The 26,666-nt window shown below is 43.8% G+C and overlaps 1 protein-coding gene across 5 annotated transcripts in view; it reads left to right on the forward strand.

Annotated features, from left to right (window-relative positions):
* LOC111865267 (potassium voltage-gated channel protein Shab) overlaps positions 1-26,666 on the forward strand; it is a 341,635-nt gene that overhangs the window by 35,233 nt on the left and 279,736 nt on the right. Inside the window, exon 2 of one of the 5 annotated variants that reach the window (XM_033751801.1) lies at positions 12,542-12,591. The exons of the other annotated variants lie outside the window; for them this stretch is intronic. The gene's annotated coding sequence lies outside the window, so the exon portion shown is untranslated. The remainder of the gene's footprint in view (positions 1-12,541; positions 12,592-26,666) is intronic. 5 annotated transcript variants of the gene reach the window in all.

Consider the following 26,666-nt stretch of genomic DNA (forward strand, 5'->3'; position numbering starts at 1 on the left):
TTTTTTTTCCCTTTGAATCTACAGCCGAAATTTGGGCCATAGCCTACATCCATTAAACTCTCCGTTTCATTTCGGTTTACTAGATCGTAGACATTCGACACTACTACTTCGGCGGGTGATCAGCTCGTCGCAAGGCCTCTACCTGTACACAAACACAGAAAAACGCGCACACACACACACACGTACACACAAACACCAAATATCCATGCCCTGAGTGGGATTCGAACCCACGATCCCGGCCTCTGAGAGAGCGAAGACAGTGCATGCCTTAGACCGCTCGGTTGTCGTGACCGGCGTGTGTTCATATATCTTAAAATATGTTGGGAATATTATTTTAAACTTAGTATTTTTAATATTTTGTTAGTTGCATTGACTTGGGGTTTGTATCGTGGAATTCAGCGGGCCGCTGTTGCACACCACCCGTGTAACCCTTGTTAATCTGGATTAATTTGGGGCGAGAAGTCATCCAGATTAAACAATAATCCGGATTATTGAAACAAACGGTATCTCTAAAAGACAAACAAAAGTAGAACACCAATAAATTGAAAATTTATCACGTAGTGCTGATGAAAAGAAATAAAAATATCACTGTAGAGCCTTTATTTAAAAGCTATAAAAAGACAGTACATTTATTCATCAACGAATGACTTCCGGACACTTGACTAGCGACCTTGAGACGGGCTGATCCCCAGTCCAAGGAGTCCTACTGACACTGTAAAAAATCAAAAAACCAAAAGTGGCCAAGGTGGTCACCTCATGTTAAAGAGTGTGTCCCGTACCGTGCTGAAGAGCGTCCGGCCATGTAGAAAGCACTGCATGTTTAGTTGCTGTACCAGGACACCGTTTACAGTAAGGCCAGGGTCTCAAGCCGGCTGACTGTCCAGCACAAGACACTTTGTGGCGTTGGTGTGTTCATCAGTGTTCAGCCTTCGTTCTTCCAGCGCTCATTTCGGATGAGACACTTTATAGTAGAGGCAGCATCATAAGTGTTAACAACCAGCACCAATGGGCAGAGGACAATCCTCGTGGTATACTCCAGTTTGTCACTGGATTTTTCAGTTGACGTAATCCTTCTAGCCGCACTATGGCTCTGGGGTCGACTCAGCCTCTAACAGAAATGAGTACCAGGAATTTTCCTAGGGGCTAAAGGACGGCCAGCGCATAAGGCTGACAACCTCACCGCCATCTGTGAGCCGATTGTCTAGAAAATGTGGGAGCCTCGACGTCTTACAGGGATATCTTTACCTTTACTTGTACCTAGTCATCAGCAGCAGTTCAGCGTCGATGTTTGGGTAGGGATTGTTGGTGACTGTTAGGTAGGCCGCCATGTTTTGCCACGTCACGACTTTGCAAGCTAGCATGAAGATGACAATTATGATGCGTCAAATTCAAGCTGTCATGTGAGACCAGTCATCTCCCACAATTTGTATAAAGACAGACTAACGAACGAGAGAAAAGGCGCAAGGGTAGAATCACAAAAGTATGGGTCGCCAGGAGTTGGCGGAGGGTGTTTTAGCAGTTCGGGTGGGTGGCTATACGCATGGGCACAGTGTGATTCAAGTAATCCTGTCTCACAGGCATAGACATACTTCAAGTCACCCACGTGTTTTGTGTATGTACATATAACAATGGAGTTTTCTTTTGTAAGTGGTGTTCTGTTTATAGCTAAATAACTGTGGCGTGGGCACAAAGGACTGACAGTTCACAGCAGATGTACTAAAGTGTTCTGACGAGGAATTTGAACAGAAATATTTCTGTGTTCCTGTTGGAAAGACCACTGGAAGCACTACCACATATTTTAATATATCGCCAAGAGCAACAGAATGCATAGGAAGCAAAAGCAATAATTTTGTGGTAGTTAGTGCGGTGTCAGGCCGTGCCATAGCTCAGGTGGTTTATCGTCCGCTTCTCACAGCAGAGGCCCGGGTTCGATCTCAGGTCAGGTCATGTGGGATTTCTTGTGGAAAAGTGGCATTGGGGCAGGTTTTCTCTAAATACTTATGCTTCCCCTGCCAATTATCATTCCACAGATCGCTCCAATACAATAAGCCAAACAGTGGCCGACGTACCAATTGGACTCAATCTCACCCCCCCTCCCAAGAAACAAAACTAAGTAACTACTGTAGTGTCAACACTGGGGTTAACACGGCAACGTCCAGGCGTTGGAAATTCAGAGGGTGATCACTTAGACCAGTGATTAATAAAGGGCGTTACTAAGAATATTTATTTTCTCCTAGAGTGCAGGTAAGTGGGCATACTTTCTCAGGATGGCGTGTAGCGTAAAGTTCCACTCGGCCGGTCTCTCTAATTGTGGCGTCTTCCAGAAGCACGCATATAAAAATATCTTAACCTATCAATGGCAGCTTGATGACAAACATTGAAACGGCGGCGCCAGACATTCAAGGGCTGCAGCAAGAAAAGGGAACTTTTGCTCCAGAAGTAAAGAAACGGCACGAAACCCGAATCACCTGAAGTCAAAATATGCGCTATCGCGATGACGATTAAATATGAGTCCATTCCAAGGGTTCCGATGGCACTGCTCTTGATAATGAAGCTAAATGAATTGATCTGAACTGGTCCTTACTTGACTGATCAGCACGGGAATGTACTGCCGGGCCTAACTGAATGAATAAGGGCATGCCGTATTTTGTCGTGTCATTTGAGTTATAAAACAAAATAATTTTATAGTTTATGCGCGTAATAACACAGGTCTCCTATCAAGATATCTGTTTCTGAATACATGGCTTTTTTCCCCCTTGGCACTACAGCCCCAGTGGGTCTAGGCCTACCTCCATGAACTTCTCCGTTCACTTCGGTTTTTCTAGATCTTACACATAAGGTAGGACTCCTTGGGCGGGTGATCAGCTCGTCGCAAGGCATCTACCTGTACACAAACACAGAAAAACGCACACAAACATCCGTGCCCTGAGTGGGATTCGAACCCACGATCCCGTCTTCCGAGCGAGCGAAGACAGTGCATGCCTTAGACCGCTCGGCTACCGTGACCGGCATATACATGACTTTAGTTCTGTGAATTTCTTTATATTGTCACGTAGTATGAGTGACTATAGACGGGGTTTGGATTGGTGACTCGATTTAGTGACCATTTATACTTTCACGACTCGTGACTACACTTTACAGATCGCTGACACACACACACACACAGACTAGTATCCTCAATCTATTACGGTCTCCACTAGCCGTTTCATGGCAACGGATTTTAACACAGGAACTATAAGAATATCACTGAATTACACTCCATATATCATACATAAAGTCTTCTCTTCACAGCCGGACTTTCAACTGAGCACTCTTGTAACTAACCGTCCCGGTTGTAATCACCCAGGCATAGACCAACAGAAAACACAGCTCTTCTGTTGTTGTGTCTGGATTCTTTGCCGCTGAGAAATACCGCGCCGTTATGTAGCAACGGCCGAGGCGCTGACCACAGACAACACTGTTCCTCTGTTGCTGTACCATTGTTGCTTTCGTGTCTGTTGCTGCAGGAATGTGTTCACCACGCTTTTGCATAGCAACGGCTCTACACGCCACAATATAAATTTATCGTTGTTTGTAGTTGAAAGTAAAATTTTGTGTCTGTTGCCCTTTTGAATATCGAAGTATCTTCTTCTATTTCGAAGCAGTTTCTTCCCAAACGGTAGTTCTTATATTCGTCGACTGTTCCCTAATGCAGAGTAACCCACGGAGGAAGGCCGTGCCATGGCTCAGACGGTTAGTCGCCGGCTTCCCACCTCGGCGACCCGGGTTCGTACTCAGGTCAGGTCATGTGGGATTTGTGGTGGACGTAGTGACACTGGGGCAGGTCTCATCCTAGTACTTTGGTTCCCCCTGCCAATTCTCATCCCACCGACTGCTCCACACTCATCATCTATCACCCGAGGCTGGTGCAGTATGTAAAATAGCGTTCGACGTATCAAGTAGAGTCAATCTCACCCAACCGCACACGCTTGGGTGGGCCTCGGAGTCGCTGTGAACATGTTGGTGCAGCGAAGAACCCTAACGGACTTGACAGGATGTAACATCGGGACAACAAGTCTGCAGGCTGTCACTTCACCTACTGAGGTGTAGCAGCCTCAGATAAATAGTCATCCGTCTGAAACGCGAAGAGCTCGGCGAAGCTTCGCTCTGTAGCGGTTCGGCCGCTTCTCGTGGAAGAGTCCGAATTTAAATTGATCATTTTGAAGGATTATAACCAGTGACCTGTTTCTTTCGCATCAAAAGCTCCTACGGTCATTGATTATTTGTGTTAGTCTTGAAATATAACTCGCTGGTAGGAATTCGGAACATTTTTATACTATTTTCTTTCAGCTTTTGACTATATTCACTTTATTTATTTGTATAATGTGAAATTCTTCCTGTAATATTGTCGGTCTACTCTTTCTTTAGCCGATAACAGTGGCTGCAGCAGGCCGGCTGGTTTCGTAAAGATGGTCGATCGTGACCACACAACATGAGAAAGAAGGAATTGGTTAACGTTGTAACAGTGATGAAACTCCACAACAAACGGTAGTAGCAAGTTATTGCCAGACTATGACTGCAAGTGTTCAGTTAAAAAAATGGTGGTCGTAAGTCTCAAGGTGTTGGCAGACAGACTAATTGGCGGCAAACCACCAGTTGTAAAGTACCTCTGACTCTGACTGTGATTAGTCACTTGTTAGTGAGTTATGTACGGGAGGCTGTGGAGAGAGAACTTGAGCCCTGAAGATGAAGAATATCCACTGTTAGAAGCCGTTGCCAAGGAACGGCTGTTGAGGACACAGCAGGCTGGGAAAACGCTTAGCAGGTGCTGTAGTGATATGTAAAGTGTGGAGAATAACGGTGACGCCGTAATTGCTTCTAGTTCCGAGTCGTGTAAGTGGTCAGTAAATCCATTCGCCAATCCAAACCCCGTCTATATGTCACACACTACATGGCAATATTCTGCGCAAGTAGGGACATCTCGATGGGTCGATCCTGCATCTAACGAGTTTTACTGAAAAGTCTAAAAAAGACTCGCCCGCGTGACGGCTGCAGTTAATTGCGTAGGAACAAGGCAGTCGCTTGAAAGCCATGTCAATTGCAGTAATGCACGCGTTTTAGGAGCACTGCTCTGCTCGTCCCTGGCCTATGCTACCTGAAAGACCCTGCCTGTCCCTTGTTGGTACGTCTCCGATTGAAGAGGAACAAACGCGCATTGCCACGTTCCGTTGCGGCCTGGCAGACGGGCTTTGGTAGGGACTTGCTGGCGCGTCTCAGGATGTACAAACGCACACTGTCACGTTCCTTTGCAGCCTGACAGACAGGCTTTGGTAGGGACTTGCTGGCGCGTCTCAGGATGTACAAACGCACACTGTCACGTTCCTTTGCAGCCTGACAGACAGGCTTTGGTAGGGACTTGCTGGCGCGTCTCAGGATGTACAAACGCACACTGTCACGTTCCTTTGCAGCCTGACAGACAGGCTTTGGTAGGGACTTGCTGGCGCGTCTCAGGATGTACAAACGCACACTGTCACGTTCCTTTGCAGCCTGACAGACAGGCTTTGGTAGGGACTTGCTGGCGCGTCTCAGGATGTACAAACGCACACTGTCACGTTCCTTTGCAGCCTGACAGACAGGCTTTGGTAGGGACTTGCTGGCGCGTCTCAGGATGTACAAACGCGCACAGCTACGTTCCGTTGCGGCCTGGCAGAGACAGGCTTTGCTAGACACTTGCTGGCACGTGGAACAGACTTAAGAGCAGACGTTCTGTGCCTTCTACTTTTTAATGTTGATTCATACACGGAGGTCCAGCAAGCAGCCAGTGTTTGCGATTCTTGTACGTTCAGGAACAGTTTCATGACATTTAAATTCACGGCGTCGAAATATTTTTCAGTACATGATATATATAGGTCGGATAAAAAGTAGTTGCAACGCCTCTATAGTTCTGAAGTGACTTTATTACCTGAGGTAAACACTTACATTCCTTCAATATAATCGCCCCCCATGTGTACCACTTTCTGCCAAATTTGTGGAAGGCGTCGTACACCATCAGCGCGTCCACTTCTGTTGATGTCCAGCAGTATCCGCCCTACAGCACGAATAATCTCCTCTCCTGTGTTGTAACGTGTCCCTCTCAGTGGTTCTTTCATTTTGCCAAAGAGATCATAATCGCATGGACTCATATCGGATGAGTATGGCGGATGTTGCAGTATCTTCCATCGCCAACGGCGAAGGATATCCTTGACAACGTCAGCAGTAAGAGCCCTTGCATTGTCATGAAGGATGATGGGGTTCGTTGCCAACAAGTGTCGTCGCTTTCTCCTGAGTGCTGGACGAAGATGATTACGCAGGAAATTGCAGTAGTAGGCAGTGTTTACTGTCTGTCGTTGAGGTAAATTGTGGTGCAGTATTACTCCATCAATGTCATATGCCACAGTGAACATCGCCTTCACATTACTCTGTGTAGGGCGCACTTTCTTGGACAAGGAGAGCCAGGATGCTTCCATTCATCTGATTGTTGCTTCAAGTGCGGTTCGTATGAGTGAGCCCAAGTTTCGTCCAGAGTGACGATCCTTCCAAGGAAGTCGTCACCTTCCTTCTGGTACAGGTCCAACAAGTCCTGTGCAATTGCATAACACCCACACACACACTTAAGCTTCTCAGTCTGTTACAGTCTTCACTAGCCTTTGCTTGGTAGAGGCTTCAACAACTGACGTGCCCTTTCCTCTGGGTTCCCAAACTGTCCTTGGACTCAGCTACTAGTTTCGAACAGTAACAGCTCACAACTGGACCGCAGCTGTTCACCATCTCTTCATTGAATCACTCAACTGACCTCAATTCAACTGTGTCTTATGCATCTCGGCATGGACCGCACAGAAAACACCGTTCAGCATTGTTATAGCTCAGTTGTTGCCGTAGAAACATGTTTGTTTGCGAAGCCGTTACTCAGTAACGGGTGTTGTATATTTGCTTATCTCGCGGTCGTTGCCAAGCAACAGGTCAACATGCAACATTTTTATTAACAGAACAGATCGCCACTCTTTCACCACACATCACATGACACAGCGTCAGAGATATTTGTATTTTCACATCCCACACCAACCGTCCTCTCATTAAAGAGTTTGGTTAGAATAATGTTGAAATTCGCAATGCTCATTTAAAATTTTCCAGTAGCCACTTTCTGAAACGTAACTGAGTGAGGTTCCTTCCCACACATTTGTACCTTTAGTAAGCTACGGGGTGGGTGCCCGAGGAATTGGAGTTCGATTTCCGGCGTGGCAAATGGTAATAATCTCTCTTCTTCACCGGCTCTCAGGTCTACCCAGCCTCATGTGCTACGGGGACCGGTGGCTCTTTCCTCGGGTATAATGTGGCCGAAGCGTGTAGCCTTTATTATTTAATTTCTCAACGCAGTCATCTCATACTGATGGACTGGTCAGAAGACTGATTAATGATGAAGTTTTCATCGTGTAGAGGCGTTGCTGGGTTAGTGACCCCGAAACAGAAAACGAAACAACATTCACTGCTAGGCAACAGATTTTTAATAAGCAAGTATACACGACCATTGCTGTGTGACGCCTTCCCATGGAGATAATTGGGCATTAGTAGAAGAGCTGTGTTTTCATCTACGTGTTCCGTGCCGAGACGTTATAAGCGAGACGAGGTGTAGAGCTTGGTCAGTCCGCCTGTGAAGAGAGGACTTAGTCGGTGCAGTTGAGTGTTGTGAGCACAGTAGTAGGTGAAGAATCTCCATTGATGATAGCTGTTATCAGGAAACGACTGATGGACAGTGTAACAGTATATGTATGATACTGATGTATGTATAAAGTGTACTAACGAGTCGCACTCAGTCCAATATATCCGGTTACCAAACCCCATCTGTATTCACCCATACACGTGACAATACTGTATTACATTTTACACAGATCGGGTGTTTAAAAGATAATATTGAAAATTTTCATAACAAATTGCGATTAGAGCACTTGGATTCGTTCAGTCTTGCGTCTTGTAAGGAATCCAAAATGTAGGGATCATAAACTTTCAGAGTACTCTCAGAATACTGAAGACATTGTTTACATAGTCACAAAAGCGCATGCAAGAACAGCTGTGAAAGCAATGGGAAATTTCGAATTCAAATGTGAGTTAAATTTAGCAAAGATAAGTGGGGGGGGAGTTGTTACGGCAGAACGGGGTGTATACGTGACAACGCTAAGTTTCATCTGTCTAATAGAATCTGCAGGCTTCTAGCTCGGGACGATGGAAGCGATGAATTAAGATATGAATTTTTACTAAGACGTAACGACAAATTTATCACCACTAATCCTATTTATATTAAAAAACATCAGTCAGTAACGTGATTATGTTAGCGGCCTCCGTAGTCTAGGGGTAACGTTCCCACCTCATGACTCAAGGTACGCGGGTTCAAACCCGGCGGAGGTCGTGGAATTTTTAAGGGCGGAAAAATTCAGGGAACAAGTCCTCCGGGAGGGACTTTAAGCCATGGGTCCCGTGTCGTAGCTTTACGGCACGTAAAAGAACCTCATGTCTCAAGGAGACCTCTGAGCCAAATTGAAGGACATTTTCCGCCCAACAATAGTCTCTAACGCCTCTGGTAGATGGGGGAAGCATCTAGATACCGCTGAGCCAGTAGAGGCCGAACTCGCTGGCTGAGTCGGGACTGATGGCACGCACCAGTACCGGTAGGGTATAGAGACTGGTAGAATATCACAGGAGGACGTACAATAGATCAAACTGGTCTCGGTGCATGGGGAAACCCACCCCCTCCAATAATAATAATAATAATAATAATAACGTGATTATGTTACGGGCTGGGAGACCGAGGAAGCGTGGTTCAGTTCTCGGCAGGAGGAAGATACAGCATCCAGACCAGTTCTGGAGCCTACGCAGTCTATTGCCCAACTCATAATGGGGGCTCTATTCCCGGGGGCAAAGCGACAGTGACGTGAAGCTGACCCCTCACCTCCATCTTAGTGCCGAGGTTAACAACATATTGTGACATATAGACCAATTGCCAAGTAACAGCTGTGTAAACAGACGACAGTATAACAGCCATTGCTATGGAACAGGTATACGAACACGTTTCGACGGCAGAGAGGGAATGCTCCCGGGCGCGCGTGCGTGTATGTTACGGGTTGATTTTATGAGTGGTCAATAAATCCATTCACCAGTCCATACCCTGCCTAGAGTAGACAACCCCAAATACGTGAGAGTGTGTACATTGTGACAGGACTTGTAAAATCCATAAACTGTGGAGTCTTAAGGTTCGGCCACACAGAGCGCTACGCTATGTTCGCTACGTACGCTGTGTACACTCTGCGACGCAGGTAACATAGGAAACATAGCGTACGTAGCGTACGGAAGTCTGTGTGGACAGTCACATTGGCAATAAAGGGAGATATTTTTCTGTTAGTGAACATAGCGTACATAGCGCTCTGTGTGGCCGAACCTTTAGAGCATCAGAAACATCGCAGATTCGTCCATTTTGTACGCGACGGAAACACGAATATATACCATCGTGCTACAAGCTTCCTGGCACTGTTGAGGCCACAGACACCCCTAGGCGGTCCGCCACGAGGAAGGAAGTATTATATAGAAGTCAAGAAGGCCCCGTTTCAGAACAGGTAAAAGTCCTGGAAAGAACAAAAACATGGTCATGTATCCCTACGGTACCCACAAACAAGGCTGTGCGGACGAGAACCATTTAACGAATCAGCCGGCCAACTATCGATGTTTGGGTTCGAGCCTGCTATCACCGTGCTGAACGCCAGATGGCGATTTCGGAGAATGTGACGGGGAAGGAGAGAAAGCAAAAGGAAGCCAGGGCTTCCGAGCGGCTGGACGTAAGCTTTGCAAACACTCGTAAACATTTATAGACTAGAGGGGAGAGTGCCACATAATTCCATCTCCTGCCAGTGCCCACGGTGTAGTCATTTTCACGCAAAAATATAGAACCGTACACAGATGTATGTAGTGTAACGTGATAGAGTGACTGTAGACGGGGTTGGGATTGGTAATTTAATTTATTGAACTCTTACAGATCCGTTGCTACAAGTAATTATACTCGTTTCACTAATTCACACGCTTTACAGTTCACTAAAGCACACAATTAAAGTCTTCTCAGCCTGCTGTGTCTTCGCCAGTCGTTTTCTGGTAACGGCTTCCAGCGGCGGAAGTTCCATTTCCTCTGAGTTCCTGAACTGTCCTCATGCCTCAGCTACCAGCTTCTAACAGTAACAGCTCACAAGGACTGAGCAGCAACAATCCTCCAACTCACTCACCAACCAACTCACTCCACTCCACTCCACTAACTAACCAAACTCTAGGCTTCTCCTGCTCATAACATCTCTGCACGGACAGCGTAGAAAATACCGTTCTTTTGTTGCGTTCATGTCTGTTTGGATGCTCATGTGATCGCTACTCGACCATTACCTAGCAACGGACGTTGTTTACAGAGCCATTACTTAGCAACGACTATCATACAGCTGCTTATTTTTCTGTCGTTGCCTAGCAACGGGTCTACATGCCACAGTATGTATGTTCGTGTATGTGCATTTCGAAACATACTGAGTGGATCGGAAAGTATTTCATGCGCCAGTAAAATTAGTATTTTACGTTTTGCGCGTTTTCACTGTATAACGACACAATATGGCGTCATCCCTCCATACTGAAGTGGACTTCACTTAATGCTTGTAATGAGCTGATGTATTTGTGACATGCCGAACACATTGTGGGTCATGATTTGAGCCGTACTTAGCCATGTGAACAAATATTTCGGATCACACTTCATGCTCTGTATCCAGAGGTCGTGTCTCACGAAGTGAACCGTTACTGTTTGGGATTTAAGGATTTTAAAATTCAGTCGCCCCGTCATTATGACGGTTTGACGCGGACACATAAAAGCGCAGTGAGATTTTTATGGAAACGGCATTCATACATAGACAAATGTGAACGCCCTGCTACGGATTTTATCCATTTGCAGGAATAAACACGAAAGTGCGGGCATAAGAATCACGACTGTTTTAAATAATCTGCTGTCACGTGTGTGTGATGATACGTTTGTGAAGAATATTAATGAATTTTCCTTTTTCAAGCCAAGTAACTTATACTGGATGTGAGATTCTCACAGCGTTGACTGAGGAGAGTTATCCCGCGGAATTCGAAGTCTTGTAAAGCGGTGGAGACTCAGCGACGTTTCGGAAGAACGTGCTATCTCCATCCTTGGTCTCAAATAGTAAGACAAGGAAGCAACTGGCGGCTCTCTGTGCTTGCCGCCCGCTGCTTGCTTCTCACTTGTTATTCGATCCCCGAATATGGCGCAAATATGTAGTTCTCCCGGAATCCACGTCAATACACCCCACAACACAGGAACATCTTAATTACAAGAACTTGCGATATTATTCAACTTACTTCAAAACGAAAGAGCCATTCTTGAGAACCTACTAGTTGTTGCGGTGGTAAAAAAATTAAAATTATTTATAGAACCTGAGTTTAATAACTCTTTTCAAGTGTTCGGGGCCTCGTGAAATATTATGTATTGTATACACGAAATTATGACCAACTTATGAATTATTTTATACTAATTGATATTATTATAATAACTAAACTAGCTTAGTGCCGATCACAGGGGCCGCGCGGTCTGAAGCATGAACTGTTTTCGCCCGCCCGAACACTAGGATCGTTGGTTCGAATTTCACTAAAGAAGAGGCCAGGGCCCAGCAAAGGGATGTAGAGCCATTGATGAATGAATTAATTAATGAAACTAGCTTAGTGCAGATAGAGAGAACCTGTAAAACCATTGAGGATCCTCTGTCTCCGTGCGGTTTGTTAGGGACCTGCAATAATCTGCACAACTGCTCCAATAATGGCCATTCTTCTTCCTCCGACTCAAGTCCTCTGTTCACAGACTACCATGCAGAATCGGCAACCAACTGACTAGTCAAAATCAAAGTCACTTTATGAATGGAGGTTTACCACCAATCATTTCGTCTTAGCGTCAAGCCCCTTGAGAGCCCGTCACAACATGACAATATTAAGGTCAGTGCCTATTGTTGTGTTGTGACGGTTTTAATAAAGAAATAACACAAAAGGATGCATGAAATGAAAATTAAAATGTAATTGTTTCATTGCAGACNAGTTTTAATAAAGATAATATATATTTTAACACAACAGGATGCATGAAATGAAAATTAAAATGTAATTGTTTCATTGCAGACGGAAAACAGGAGTACGAACGATACTGATAGAAGCAAATAATTCTACGGGCCAGATATTTCTTTACAAGGTGAACTGGTGAAGAAATTCCGTTTATGGAGCCCGAAACATCATTACTGTGTACGTTTGTCCTTATTCAGGGCCAGATTAATGCAGCTAATTTTTTGGATTGGAGGCCACTTCCACACACTGTATCCAGTTTGAGGCATGAAAATAACAGACGGTTATCTCAAACCAAGCTGTTCGCGTACGGAATACAGAAATCAGAATAACATCTCCGGTAATAACTGTGTTAATGAAGAGTTCTTTTATTTTTTCTTCGTTCTTTCAGGTAAGATGCGAGAAGGACTGGCCTCAATCTTATCGCTCTAGGAGAACCTCGTAAGTAGGCCGACTGCAGTACACTGGCCCCGTTCACGTGAGTCGTGAATTCAGTTTATTCAGCTAGTTCAGTGTTAGTAAGGCAATCGTATTGGTACCGCTGCTAGAAAATGTATTTCCACTGATCATAAAACTCGTTGTGGCTCTTCGGAACATGATAAAAACGCCTCGATGTCCTGAAGTCAGAAGTTGAAAGCCCAAGGGAGCCATAAAAATCATTCAGAAGTATTGTACGCGATCGTCGACAGTGCCCTTGTATTTTTACATGCAGTTGAGGAAGATACGTATTGCGCATGCTCAGATGTTTTCCAGAGTAAAGTGTATTGGTCGTTTCTCGCAGCAATTTCATATTAGTGCGGACCCATCATCTTGTCTAAATTCAGTTTACATTCTTGCATTTCGAGGGGAGCGGTCCCAGTATTTAAACACTCTACAAAACAAGGAATTGTTAACTGTGTCTGAAACTGCATTTCTTATACAGTTCAATATTAGCAATTTAATGTCGAAGCATCAGCCTGAAGACACTCCTTCGTCAGAAACTTCTTCTCAAGGAGGAGTCGACATCCCCCTCAAGATACGTGTATCAGCCGTAGAGGAGTAACATTTCTTAGTAACACCATTCAGAATTTTAGTTTGCTTTCCTCTCTGCCACGTCTATATAACGAAAGTGTGCAGTACATAGATGGCATCTTGAATAAATTAAGTAATAATTAGTTGAAGAAAGCAGTCTTCTGGGATTTGGCACCGTGTATATGTGGTGTTAACCGACGTTTCGGAGGAACGTATCGCCTCCATCTTCAAGGTAGAAGAAAAAATATAAGAAATCTGCAAGCGAAGAGACCGTGAGAACCGGTTTACCGGTGCCAAATCCCAGAAGACTGCTTTCTTCATAGTCACCGCCGTGAAAGCCTCAAATCTTACATAATAATTAGTTTCTTGCAACCGTCTGTATTCACACGAACTGGAAAATAATGTTTAAAAGTCTTCATTAATTCCACGCTTCATGAAAAATAATGACATTCCAGTCGCCGGGAGACGCCAAATTAAAATGCAGTATATCTCGAAACGAATTTCCGATGATAGAAATAGTCTCTTAATATGATAAGTGGAAAGAGATGTTTGCCAAGCAGTGTTTTTGGGCGGTAACAACGATGACATCTGAGTCGTTTGCAAAATGACTGGATCCTAGCTTAGGAGTAACACTTGCAACAGACCCTTTAGCCAGGACACCTCAAACATTTCAGGCATTCCCTTCTCTATACTTTCAGACCTCATATGCTTCTTCAGCCCACTGACTCACAGAAGTATGGGTGCTTCAATGATATTTGCTCAGTGTCAGCAGCTTATGAACGTTTGCTCTCATGGAACACCAGCCATAACGAAGGGTAAAGGTATCGCTGTAGCAGGCCGTGGAGGCCCATAGGGTTACGAGACGTCGTGGTTCCCACATTTTGTAGACAGTCGGCTCACAGATGGCGGTGAGATTGTCAGCCTTACGCGCCGGCCTCCCTTCACCTCCAGGAAGATTCCTCGTACTCATTTCTGTTATGGGTTAAGTCGACCCCAGGATAATAGTGAGACTGGAAGGATATGGCCAATTGAAAAATGCAATGAACTCATCTGGAATCGAATCCGAGACCTTCCGGCTTGTAGCTTAGTTCCTCAACCAAGTATGTTACCATGGTCTTGTAAATACAGAATAATTTTTACCTTGGCAAAAAGAGCAGAAGCCTCACTACCAACGGGAAATCCTCTGGAAATTGCTTGTATCGTGGTTCCAAAATGAGCAGTAGCCTTTCCGTTAATGTCTGCAATCACTGAAGACAGATTAAACACTGGCGGACAGTTTTGTCATTATTTGTTGCTCCACTGTCAAGGTTTGTGTGATACACTACCAAACACAACTCTGGACGAAATGTTCCAACTATTTCCTCTTTCCTAGCAGCTACTTCAATGTTTGTCTTCCGCTTGTAGCCACTTGGCACTTAGGTACGACAAGGCGGTAAGCAGTAAACAGTGTGTGATAGAGACTCGAAGAGACGGATATTTGCATGAGGAATGAAGCATACGAGATTGCATTTTTCAGTGTATTTCTTGATATACCATCAGATTTGATTATCTCGAGGTTCTTCCACATACTCGTACATAACGTTTTTTCAATGCAATATTTGTGACACCAACCCACTCTTCTAAATCCGCCACAGTCAAAAGCCGTTTACGTTGACAGGGAACTCTCGCGCATTTATTATTATTATTATTATTATTATTATTATTATTGGATAAAATTTCTAAATTTTTCAATCTGCAGAGATTTCTGTTCTTTAGTGAGTTCTGCAGTTTCGTTTTAATTCACAATTTGTATGGCTCGATAGACCGACGTTGATGCTGACATAGAGTTCTGGCATTCAGAACTCTCTTTGTTTTCTGGGGAGTCTACGAGTCGGAAGGTCGCGGTTTGTATTCCCTATGAGTTTATTTTTCAATTGACCTAATCTTTCCAGCCGCACGATGCCCCTGGGATCGACTCAGCCTCTAACAAAAATGAATACCACGAATCTTCCTGAGTGTACAGGGCGGCCGGCGATTAAGGCTGACAGACTCACTGCCATCTGTTAGCCGATTGTCTAGAAAATGTGGGAGCCACGATATCTCACAGCCCTATGGGCCTTCATGGCCTGTTACAGGGATAGCTTTACCTTTTTACCTAATTTTAATGTCACGAGCGCTGAATGTATATAGCTACAGTAACAGCCACATAATTTGGCCTCATTATCCAGTTCTTCCTGTACACAAATTCTCCACCCACCATCTTCTCTTCCAACACACCTATTCTTTGTGTACACACCTCTGTACTAACAATCCTCTCTTCGTGGACTCATAATCTCTACTGAAATCCTTCTAAGGGCCATTTAGTCGTCCAGAGTTTATCATTCATTGCCTAATTGTCTGGAAATGGAGCCGAACATTTGTCTGATGAGCCAATGTTTGTCTTCGGACACAGTTCGTTTTGCTTTGGAGAGCAGAGTTTGCAGAATGAAAGAAACACGCCCGGTGAGCTTACCGCTGTGAGATATCGCTTGTTCTTTTTGAAGCGGCTTTCTTGCGTACCTTGACATGCTGGCGTTCGAAACTGAGAAGTCACAAAAGGAGCTTGTTATCGAAATTTGAGAGGCATGCGGATACAAGGAGCCTGTCTTTTCCGTGCTAGATCACCATGGCGGGTCATTTTACATTTTAGATTTGCATTTTATCGCGTTGCCTCGTGTAGCCCCTGAGCCGAGGAAGGCAGAAGAAGATGAAAAGTCCATGAGGACTTCTAGAATGATAAACTTACAGTGCGAGGAGCAAGAAGAAGCCAAGGATATGATAAAAAGAGAATTTCAGGCCTGGTACGGAGAGAATTTTTTTCGAAATATAAGAGCAATTTTAATTATAGAAATTCCCTTCGATATTTCATGACTGTAACATTAAAACATGCAAATTTTTGTTGAAATGTTATGAACGAATATAGTGTGACGTATAGATCCATTATTAGGCAACGTCTCGACAAACACCTTCCAGCTGAGACAGATTCTTGGTAAACAGCCCGTTTCTTGGTAAAGTCTACAAAAATACGCGACAACAGTAGACCTCCGTTGTTAAGCAATGGACGTGTTTTCCGTGATGTCCGACCCGAGGCTATGTAATCAGAAACCCAGGCCGACTCCAGGAGTTAGAGTCGAGAGTCATAGATCAGAATGGAGTGAGCCCTAGGCAGTCAAGGAAGAAGGGTCCGGCTGAAGATGTATCTTGAGTTATTGTAACTTATTGTGATTGCGAGTGATTGTCCAATCCAAACCCCGCCTTCTAAGTCACCCTTACATGTGACAGTAGATTACGCAATTCCCGTCGTCTTAATATAAGAAGTGGCAGGCGTGTGGAAGCTGTGAACACCCCCCCCCCTCCCTGCCCCAACGCAGCCAACTAACCTGATGTACTCACACGTTTACAGCCCGACGTCGCGCCTGAATAAAGATTTTTTACACTTTTTTCCACACATTTATTACACATAATCTGCAAAATCCGCAATAAATGTATATGCTCAATAAGTACTGGCTCGTGAATGAGTTATACCCAGTGGCGAAACTCACATACCTTTTTTGTTCAATTAGGTATCATTTTAATTTTTGTATTGGGATTTTGCTCAGGTCTGTCTGGTAGAGTTAGGACGGTGTATCTTTCCAGCTATTGCCTAGTATGTTCACTGATAGTGCTTTAGTGTGGTTTTCTAATTTGTTTAACTTTTGTTATTCCACTTTTTTATTTCACTGAGCACTGTGTCCATCTTCACGGATCCTCTGGTTGTTTATGTACCGAGGTGCGTTCAGAATGGATCGCAGAGTCTTGTATTGAAAACGCTGGAGGATTTCGATGTTGGTGCTGGAGGCTGTCCCCCATATCTGAATTCCATTTTTTATATATATGACTCGGTTTTAGTAATTAAACTGAATATAGGTTATCTGCTCGCCCCGCTCGCTGCTATAAAAGTGGCGCATATTCGTATTTCATACAGTTTTGGAACATCAGCCACTGGCAATGTATCCATGTTGGGCATGTCTTTTTTGTTTGTCTGATACGGAGTTGGCTATGAAACGGGGCCAGCAGCTCTTGTGGAGAGCCGTTTCTCTTCTGCATGTATCGACATTGTAGTCACACGGTGGGCACTTAATCTGATGTCAAGCGAAGTACAGCAATTCCGTCATTCAGTGGCGACGCGACACTGCCTCGTGTAGGGCTGATTACCAATGATCAAATAACACTTCATTTTCACCGTGCCTAAGCTGTTCGTCCTTCGTCCGCCAGACAGCGGTCGGAACGACTACGAGCATGGGAGCAACTTGTATTGGTTACAGCGCGAGTTTCTCTCAAGACCCTGACCTTCGATGTAGTAGAAGCCGTCAATTGCTTCATGTCACAGTCAAGTAAACAATTGTAGCTGCTAGGATGATCCATAATTCCACCTTCAGACCATGTTACTTCACCTGTGGGACGGCAAATTATAACTTCCCAGTAGGTGCTGCCATCTCGTCCCACACGAAAAATAAACTGTGTCCACTCTCGTGTAAGACCGCTGCGTATGGCCATCTTACATTCAAATATGGCCGTCTTATAGGATATGAATTTCATTTTTCTATCGTGTAAATACTGTGGTATGTAGACCCGTTGCTAGGCAACGGCCGCGAAATAAGCCACTGTACAGCAACCATTGCTAAGTAACGGCCCAGCAACTAATTCATGTTCCAACGGCAACAAGAGCACTACAACATAAAAACGGTGTTTTCTACGCGATCCGTGCCGAACCAGTTAGCTGTTGCAGTCAGAAGATGCGATATGTACGCTTGACGAAAGGACGCCTGTTCATAAGAGAAACCCATCCTCTCGTCAGAAAAAGATGTTACGTAAAGATATGACCGCAAGAGTTCAGTCGCAAAAAAAAATAATCCTGAACATCAACGGAATTGGCTCCAAGATGAACTGATTGGCGGTAAACCGCCAGCCGTAAAGTAGCTCTGACTTTGACTTTTTGCAGTCAGTCGTTTAGTGAGGAGCTAAGTTCAGCTGGGGAAGAGTGAGTTAGAGGATTGCTGCGGTTCAGTTCTTGTGAGCGGTTGCTGTTAGAAGCCAAGCTACCAAGCAATAGCAGTGAAGACGTGTCTGTGGACACTAGTGTGTGTGCAACAGTGAAATGTAAAGTGTAGTCACACTCTGTATGAAGAGTCCACTAAATCGAGTCAGCAGTCCAAACCCTGTCTATAGTCACGCCCTATGACGTGAGAGTGATGTAGTGTAGCTGACACCGTGTTTCGTTTACAAGCCTGTCTATGTGAAATTGTGTATCAAATGGAGCTGAAATAAGGATAAATGTTGTGTTCAGATATTAGAATTAAAATTATTTTATGACAATTTAAACTTTGGAAAAACTGTCTTCCTGAATTTGACGGCGTGTAGTCCGATAGAAGTTCCCCTACGTCTAGGAGGCACATACTGTCTCCATCGTCAAGAATTAAGAGTGACCTGTTCAGTTCTTCGGCTATGAAGACTGAGGCGGTGTGTTAATCCGAAACGTCGGGCTCCATCTAAACTGTGCTGGATTATAACACAGAAGGCCGATCTCGTCTGAACGCTTTTCATTTCATTTATCTTAAAAGCGAGTTTCTCGTCGTTTCGGAGCTCACGTTGAAGTCAGAGTAACCATCAAATGCACCCATATTAACATCAAAAGAGTAATTCATTCATTCTGTGCTGCGCTTTCGACTACTGAGGATTTTACACAATTTGCTGGGCTACAGTGGACCGCTGTGCTAATTGGCAGCTGTAGGCGCTGCTTTCTGGCACCTGTGAAAGACATTTTGACTCAACAGAATACACGGCCATGTGCCAGAAGATAGTACTGTTCTTATCCACCGATGTGAGAACTTAAAAACCTATCTATCTATCCGTCTGATTGTCTGTCTATGGCTCTACAACCCTTAAGAACCATGTCCGCTTTTTCAGTTTCTTAATCTGTACACAGTCGGTAGGTCTCCTGGTCGCAAGGCCGCTACTTACACTTAGAACAAAACAAACAGAATAAAGGCACACAGATACCTCGAGTTGGATTCAAACCAACGATTCCAGTATTCGAGCGGGCGGAGAAGGTTCATGCCTTGGTCTGCACGGCCGCTGTGATCAGCCACTTGAAATCTATTGTTGTTGTTTATTAAGTTCCAGTTTGTTATCCTTTTGAAGATCCATATGCAAATTCCTTTTTTTTGTGTTGACTTCTGTAATCGTTCTTTTCCGACGTATTCATGAAAACCGTGTTCAGTTCCCTCCTTTCCATACAGTCAGGATTGCCATCTGTCAACTTCACCGACTGCTGACTGCCGCGTGCTCATGTTCTGCAGATTGGTTTGTTTCATTGTCTCTCCAAATTTCTGTAATATCAGTCTCCAAGAATAACATGGTCTTCTCGGTTGTAACGCCGTATGGATTTCGGAGGAGTATGTCACGTCGATATTCGAAGTCGAAAAGTAAGGCAAGCAAAAAACAAAATCCGACATAGGTCGTCAGTTTCTCTCAGGTCTGCGTGTATTTCCTAATTGATTGCCCTTTTTCTGTCTGATACTAAATTTAATCCATTTTTAATTAATTATATTTGGTTAAGTTCCTTAATTTATACGGCGTAGAATGAAATTTAAAGAAATTTTGTTTCTTTGGTTCATGTATAATGACAATTCATTTGATTGTTTTGAACTATAACCCAGAACATGTAAGTTTACCAAAGCGGATCTGACATTTGCGAGAAGAAGAAAAAAAGCTGTTAAGTACGAGATAAACACAATTTACAAAAACCTTTGTTATATAACATAAAACTTTGATAGTAGTAACAGAAATACCATTAGGCAGTTGGAACAAATTCAGCAAGAACCAATTAGACATTTGGTGGTGAACAAAGTAAATATACAATTCATCATCTGAAACATTCCAGCATATTGCACACACAGCGAGTATCACTCAACAAGTAGTCTAACATTTATATTGTCACGTTGTAAGTGTGACTAGAGACGAAGTTGAGATTGGTAACTGAATTTATTGAGCACTTACACTCGTAACTAAAAATAACTACGACAGTCTCACTGAGTTACACATTCCAAAGATCACAATAGCTGCAACACACATGAAGTCTTCCCAGTCTTCATTAACCGTTGCTTGGTATTGGCTTTCAACGACGGACGTTTCCCTTCCTTTGGATTCCCAAATTGTCTTTGGTCTCAACAAGCATTTACAGAACTGTTACTTGGCAATAGACTAAAATACTGATGATCTGTGTGAAGAGAAAGATAAATAATTCAGCAGTAATAAGCAGATTCACACCAAAGAGAAATTTTGAAAATTTATATAAGAGAAAATCAATACCTCAATTACGTTGACTTTTTTTAATCCAGAGATATTGAATGTAAATATGGCAGCTGCGATATTTGCCGAAATGTTAGAAAACAACAATCCGAAATTCGTAGTCGTACGTTGAACCCCATTCGCAAGATGTTTAATGTAGTTTAAAATTCGCTTAATATGCCTGCTGGAAATAAGTAGAAACGTGCTAGTAAAACTGGCTCCAAGACCAATAAAATTATGCAGTAAATTTAGTTGCACCCCTCAGAGATGTTCATCCGTACAACTGTAAATAACACAAAACCCCAAACTACAAGCTGGCAGAATAAGGGACTGGCTATTAGAGAACAGATAGTTTTCGTTATGGTGTCTCTAGCATACATTAGTTTTGTAGCCCAATTTCCAATCCTGCTGTTCCCGGAAAACATTTGAATGGCTGCACTGTGCGGTCTTGAAAACCAGCCATGTTATAGCTAACTTGCCAGTCAATTGGCGCGCTGACTGTTACCTAGCAACAAGCTATAAAAATTCGTCCCATTGTTGCGTGTGCGTATCGTAGGATGTCTATCGAGCCATTGCCTGGCAATGCGTTGACATGTCAAAATAATATAATAATTTAATAAAAACCGAAAGGATATTAATTAATAAAATATCGTGTTATGCTACAGTGGTTGTAAATTTATGCTCTCCGAGATCGCATCCCCTTTACTTTACATTAATTCCTATGAGGAAACCTGTTTTTGAATTATGCGAGGTCGTTAGGAACGCATCCTTGGACAAAATGCTACCGCAATGTATTTCGTTACCGAAGCATTTCCGGACCTGTGTTTACCCGTGTTTATACAGGATGTCCCAGGAGGAAAGGTCAATATTCTGGGAGATGGTAGTATCGGTCATTCTATGCAAACTCCTATATATGTATATGTGTCCTATTCGGAACCGTTTCCGAGGCAGAACTGTTTCATTCTAAAGGTAAAAGTAAAGTTGTCCCTCTGCTTAACTAATTAAGCTCTAAGCCATGAAGGCGTATGGGGGAGTGGACATATAGACCCACAGTTTCTTAACCTCGGTACTAGCTGGAGGTGACTGGTCATCTTCACACCCTGGCCGCTTTACTCCCGGGGAGAGCCGCCGGTACCCATTGAATAGGAGGCTGGGTGGGCCTCAGAGTCAGTCTGGACGACATGAAGAAATAAAAATTCTTGCCCCCACCAGGACTCGAACTCTGACCCCGCAGTTGTCCAGCCCGTAGCCAGTTGCTATACAGTTAATAAAATTGTTGGCAATATAGCGATATTGCGTACTGCTTCTAACACTGGTATTTATTGTTCAAGTGACAAAGTTGCTACAATTTACCTAGCATACTACATTTCCGAAAATTCCGCCGTCAACATCAATACACTTTGCCTCTCGTGTGAGGAGGACATGGCGTGTTGCTCGTCTGAGTGCATCATGACGTTCATTTGTGCGAGCGATAACATCCACAGCTTTGTCTCGGAAATTTTCGGAATATATAAATATATATACACACGTTTTTTTTTTGCTTAAAAAACGGAAACTATGATCTCCCAGAATATTGATCTCTCTTCATGGAACACCCTGCATAAATCATTTTCATTGTTTTAGCCTAGTACACGCCCTTCAATTTTCTGTGCTTATTTCTGGGACATTCTATATTTAACGATGCTACCAAGTTCGAAGGCCTAATCACTAACCGCTACTCTCTCGGCTTAACCGTTAAACTCTGCTTAGTGCTCATGTTCAAACCTCGGCGCCACTCCCAGCTCGGGACGCTGCCAATGACAACAATCCGGAGTATACGTTTACACATTTGTAAGGGAGGTAACTTGGAGCACTTGGAGTGTGTGGTCTTCAAACAATCACACTGAAATACACAGCCCAGTGACGCAACTGCGTATGAAGAGCTCAGAAATGTTTGTATTTTCAGTTTAAGAAGAAACAATTAAGTCCCGTTAGAGATCTTAAATTCCTTTTCACCCAGTTTACTTCTGTTTCATTTGTTTATTTCTCTGAATTAACGCACCATTCTTTTAGAGCAAATTTTATAGAAAGAGACAGCATGAAGTTCACGGAAGTGCAATGTAACGTCAATATACACAATTCGCCTCACAACGCGGATTGTTTCAGATCAAGTGCTCGGTGAACTGCGTGTCAAGTTACAGTAACGTGACTGACATAGGGTTGGATGTTCGGGGTTCGGATACACACCGTTTCTTATCCAGTGGGCAGAAGTGACTATCTCTTCAGTGTAAAGACGGCCAGCTACCTTCACGATTAAGCTTTATAGACACTCTCACCTGAAACTTGGCGATCTCTTCGCGTTTGAGCATCATGATAATCAGTCTGTTCAATATTTCACGGCACTACAATTAGCTTCGACACCGAACAGGCTTGCCTTACCTTGGCGGTGTGCAGGCCTCTCCATAGCTCAAGCGGTTAGTCGCTGGCTTCCCACCGCGACGACCCCGGTTCGACCTCGGGTCTGGTCAAGTGAGGTTTGTTGTGGAAAATGTGGCTCTGGGGCGGATTTTCTCCGAGTACTTCGGTTTCCTCTGCCAGTCTTCATTCTACCAAATTCTCCATCATCATGATCAACCGGGGCAGGTACAATAGGCCAATCAGTGGCCGCCGTGTCGAGTGGACCCAGCTGGACTCCACCCCCAACTAAACGAATTACCTTGTCGGTGTCATTCCGGCTCCCTGTTTCCATCTTCTCCAAATACGTCAGTGCCACAACCAATTATATCTTACTCGACGCTGTATTATAGCCCTTTCCGTTGAACTAGCGTTATTAAATATGTAGAATCAATTGAGATTGTCCAATTCAGGGTTCAGAATCGCAATGTTTCTGAAATGTGTCTGTTTCTGACGGATCTGATGCTTAAGATAAATTATACACTGGAATATTACCACATAAATCGGTCCCGCTGTTTTCCAAACGAGATAATAAGAAAATAATTTTTTAACAGAATTGAATGCCATTTAATTCTGAAAGTTGTAATCAAAAAGAAATAAAAACTCTACTATTAAGAGATAATAGAAATCCAAATTTAATCCCTTAAATTTGGAGAAAGTAGTCTTCTGGGATTTGGCACCGTGTATATGTGGTGTTATCCGACGTTCCTCCGAAACGTCCCTTAACACCACATATACACGGTGCCAAACCCCAGAAGACTGGTTCCTTCATAGTCACCGCCGTGAAAGCCTAAAATGTTACACCTTAAATTTTATTCTAGGCTCTTTCACAAAATAGGCCTGTCTTTAGAATCAGCAACTGTAAGTCCTCATGATGTGGTTTCTGGAGTTTAACGCCGTGTAGTCTGTTAACATTCGACCGACATTTCGGAGAAACCTGTCGCCTCCATCTTCAAGCAAGAAACCAGAATGAAGCAGGTAGCAGACTGCCACATGTTCCTCCGAAATATCTGTAGACTTTCAACGGACTACACTGCGTTATATCTTCATAACAAACCGCCCCCAGAACCCCGGGTCCTACATACATCTTCTAATATTTATCTGCCTCATATTTATTTTTAAGGACCCGAAAATTAGACGAACTTTTCCCCCAGGAAGCAGTATTTGGAACAAATCATCTCTCTGTATACGGTCTAATGGGGCGCGAACTGGGAATATGTTAAGACGGAACCATTCTCGTGTCACGTGGTCGGCAGGTGCAGCACATACAGCATCTTCAGTACAGAAGGTGCTGACGTCATAGAGTCTATGCTCCTGTTGCACTGGCGCCCAGAGCAATAAACCTTTCGTTGTTAATGCCAAGTATGTAGGTTTATGCTCGAGTAGTTAACGGGTTGTCATAGGATCGGATCCAACTCGAATCAGAGGCTCCTTATTACTTGAATTGTAAATACGTACATATATTGCAAATTGGAACACTGAGGTGGGGGCAGGCACTATACTACAAGCCGGAAGGTCGCGGGTTCGATTCCCTATGAAGTAATTGGATTTTTCAATTGACATAATCCTTCCAGCTACACTATGCCCTGGGGTCGACTCAGTATCTAATAGAAATGAGTACCTGGTATCTTCCTGCGGATAAAATGTGGCCGGCGGGTAAGGGCTGACAATATCACCGCCATCTGTGAGCCAACTGCCTAGAAAATGTGGGAGCCTCGACGGCTCAAAATACTATGGGCCTCCACGTCCTGTCACTGGGATAGCTTTACCTTTTTTTAACGCCGAGACGGTGGTTATGAAGAGTTCTGTCGTCTTGTATATATCGCCGTTTAGTCTGTTGAAAGGCAACCGACGTTTCTGCCTGCTTCATGCTTGTTTCTTGCTTGGCTTACTCTTCATCTTGGCACCAAGCCCCTTGAGACTCACGATCAGACTTATTTTTTTCGTTTTGCAACTGAACCCTTGCGGTCACAGTCGTTATGCAACATTCTCAGACGAAAATATGGGTTCGTCCCTTGTGAATATGCTTGGCCTTTTGTCAAGTGTTCGTATCGCAAATAAAGCATGTTATTGAACATTTTTCCTTTTGCACTGTATACAAGTCCTCTATCAGTCTAGGCTTTGCAGAACAGATGATGCCTATCTTACTATCTTATGCTACAACGGCAGCTTAGTGACTTGAACGGTCGTAAGTTTTACCACCACCAAGTTTAAGCCTCTTATGTTTTGTTTTGTATGGCTTCGCCTTGTCCTATGCTGCGAACATGTTCATTCTCATGGTTTTGTATGACCTCTTCTTGTTGCATGCACAACTTTGTTAAATAATCGTATACATACGGAAGGCTGAAAGCCGCGTGCAAATGGCGGACCGATGAGCACACTGGAAAATTTCCAGTGCAGCGAAGAACCTTGTTTTGTAGGCGCTGAAATCTTAATTCCCAGGCGGGACAAGCATGAATCATTACTGGGACAAATATGGATTATTACTGATCTGATTACTGCCTTATGGAGGGTTAGTTAAATGTCGGCGCTTAAGAGCGCATTTTTGAATAAGGAGTAGATTCTAATAAATGTTCTGAAGGCCTTGGCTTCAGCCATTTCTGTATGTAGTATTCATGTAAAGTAAACAGCAATATGAGAACCTGCTTCCTACTTGCTTGGATAACTGTACATAGTGAAGATAGAGGCTTCAGGAGTTCAGGAACCTGCATCCTGTTTTGCCTTCAGAGTTTAAGTACGGTTTGTGTCGACCGAACGTAACGTACTCCGATTTGTACAGTGCAACTTAACATTACAAGGCGTTCGTGTGCATTGCTCGCTGGACAGTAATGCTGAAACACCACATCCCTCTGTTCTCACGAATTTGATGTTTACAATTTCGCCAAAATTAAGAATGTCCTCTGGAAAGTTTTTCGGCATACGCTCGACTCCTCGTAGTGTGCCCAATCCGCTCACTCAGCGCTTTCCAGGAAGAGCATGCACGATCGCATGGAGTTAGTAGCCCCATGCCCAACCCCTTGTCGGCTGTTCGATATGCTTATTCGATATATTCGTAGCAACCTCCTATATCTGGAGGCGGTCTCCTGCATCCGCAACCTGAGAACGCGCCGTGCCATGGTGACGACGAGCCCAACTAATATGGTCTGTCGCTTAGAAAAAAAAAATGAAATTTAATGGTGAGACGGAAATATTCAAATTCTCTTAATTTTTTTTTTCTCATCGATTGGTCAGTTGTTTCATGCCGCACCATGAATTCAAATCCCCCGCTTCAAGAGATTTTATTTCCCCATGTTCGTTCTTAGTTGTGGCAAGTTGAATTATCAAATCTAGCTTTGAACTCGGAACACGAAGGATTACAGCACTGAAGGTTAGGATTCAGAGAGCAGGACAAGAAATTAAGGAGGTGCTCTGAACATAGTGATGATATGTTGGTTCAGAGGTCATATTCTTGTTGTCATCATGGTCTTTACCACTAACTTAATTAAAACCCAAATAATGAACATTGTGTTGTTTCCCCTAAACACGTAAGACCCGTAAACGACTTTCTCTTCTGGAGGGAAAGGCACGAGGATAATTACGTACCTTCTCGGTTCTGTTCATACACTCTCATAGACACATAGCCTGTACCTTATGGCTTATTCCTCTCTCACCTTTACAGGTACCGTAAACCGGGGTGACGTTGTGACGCCTGGATATTTTCATTATCTGACGACTTGGCGGTTTGC

This window comes from Cryptotermes secundus, unplaced genomic scaffold (genome assembly GCF_002891405.2).
Source record: "Cryptotermes secundus unplaced genomic scaffold, Csec_1.0 scaffold806, whole genome shotgun sequence".
Classification (NCBI taxonomy): Eukaryota; Metazoa; Arthropoda; class Insecta; order Blattodea; family Kalotermitidae; genus Cryptotermes; species Cryptotermes secundus.